The sequence below is a fragment of the Haplochromis burtoni genome, unplaced genomic scaffold (genome assembly GCF_018398535.1).
Source record: "Haplochromis burtoni strain Fernald_Lab_line unplaced genomic scaffold, NCSU_Asbu1 Contig_4691, whole genome shotgun sequence".
In the NCBI taxonomy this organism is placed as follows: Eukaryota; Metazoa; Chordata; class Actinopteri; order Cichliformes; family Cichlidae; genus Haplochromis; species Haplochromis burtoni.
The window spans coordinates 1-1,980 of NW_024587052.1; the positions used below are offsets into that span (position 1 = coordinate 1).

At 35.6% G+C, this 1,980-nt stretch overlaps 1 long non-coding RNA gene across 1 annotated transcript; it reads left to right on the forward strand.

Annotated features, from left to right (window-relative positions):
* The first annotated feature begins 194 nt into the window (after positions 1-194).
* LOC102306825 lies at positions 195-940 on the forward strand. The gene is made up of 2 exons (XR_001336063.2): positions 195-296; positions 605-940. It is a non-coding gene; the product is annotated as an uncharacterized LOC102306825 (long non-coding RNA).
* Positions 941-1,980: the final 1,040 nt, after the last annotated feature.

Here is a 1,980-nt window from a genome sequence, read left to right on the forward strand (position 1 = left end):
GTGCCACTCGCCAGTGTAAACCTACATGGCTCGGAGGCTCAGATGCAAAAGCGGTATACATCTCATCATTATGCAAATTCAGACAGATAAAGTATTGTTCTGCTTAGCAAGTACCTTGTTTGTACCCTCTGTTATTTGAGAGTTTAGCTTGTTTGTAAATGTATTATTTTCTTTTCTGTTCTGTTTCTAGAATTATAATTGGACTTGGATCGATGGAACAAATTTCAGATATACAAACTGGTGTCATGGAAAACCGAGCAATAATTATGGCCAGTGCCTGGAGATGAATTTTTCAGGTAAATATTTAAAGAAATCCCTTAAACAATAGTGTAAGCCCTATTAATGTTCAGGAAAAAAGCCACAATACCCTCTTTTCCTAAATAATATTATTTATTAATAGTAAACAGTTAATACAAATGCTGCATCTTGTTAAATAACAATAAGTGAATACCAAATGTAATTGTTTTTGTTTAACAAGTGAATAAAAACATTAAATTTTATAGGAATAAAATATACAATAATTTTTGCATTGTGATTTGATAGTAGTAGTAAATACTCACTGCTATTAATCAGTTTCAGTTAATGTGATTTTTGTTGCTTACAGCAAAAAAGTGTTGGAATGGTGTGTTCTGTTCCTGCCTCCGCCCATCTGTCTGCGTCAAGAAAATCTGGTGATTCCTGACCTCATACAAAGGCATGGAGTACCTGGCAAAGAAGCAAACTGTCTCATATATCCCCCAAAGAGTCCGCTTCTCATTTTACATCTTTGCTTCAGTTCTTTTGCAGTGATGCTGAAAAAAAATGCAAATAAAATGACAGAAAATGTAGTTTTTCACTTTCAGGAATGTGTAATGGAAATGCTGCTTTTAGCAAAGGTTCAAGTACAAAAATGAACTGTTCTTTCTGGCTTGTCTGTATCATTAAAATCTTAAGCACTGAATCAAACTGGTCACATGTTCATGGGTTAACTCATATAGTTCAAGCTATTATTGTTTTCTCAAACAATCAATATAAATTCACGCACCATGATATAATCAAAGTAGGTACAAATCTAGTTTTAGACTCAGAATGCATTCAAACCCTCTAAATAGCAGGTAATTGGCAAAAAATGTCCAAGGATGACCTAGCTGGGATCCTGTGTATATGTATGTATATATATATATATATATATACAAAAACAATTTTCAATTTTGTTGTAGTTTATTGCACTTTTTTGCAATTAATGTAGTTACTATGGACTTATTGCATACATGTTATTAAAATATGGGCTATAACAGTTGTATTGATGTATAGCAACTTGAAATGCTCCCAAAAATGGCACTACAGCATGTAAAAATATAAAGTAAGCTCTGGCGGACTTGGTTCTATGGCAGATCTTAAAGGTGCCACTGAAGAACGTGGTCACACACTGGACTTGGTTTTATCACATGGTCTATCTGTCCATAACGTACTTGTCGAGGATGCGGTGTTCTCTGACCATATGCCTATTTTATGCGATATTGTTCTTTTTAATCCTGTTCTTAAGCGTGCTGTACCTGCTCGATGTTATCGTGCTTTTGGCTCAGATACCGCGGGCGGTTTTCCATATTGTTTGACCAATTTATTTCTTATCCTCCCGAGTTGTCCACCTCAGATGGATTAGTAAATCTGTCCTCGACGCTGTTGCTCCTTTTATATTCAGACAATGCAAGCTAAAGGCTAGTCCTTGGCTAACTGATTTTACCAGAGCCACTAGAAAAGAATGTAGAAGATGTGAAAGACAGTGGAAAAAAGATAGGCTGTGTGTCACTATGGAAGCTCTTAAGACTAGCTGGAAAGTCTATCAGAGAGCAGTAAAGGCTGCCAAGCACTCCTATTTTTCTCAACTTATTGCTGCCAGCTCGCATAACCCTCATGTTCTATATAACTATATAAATTCTGTAATTAATCCGGAAGGCTATATTCTTTTGCACTCTTCTGTGGTTATGTGCAATAAGTTTC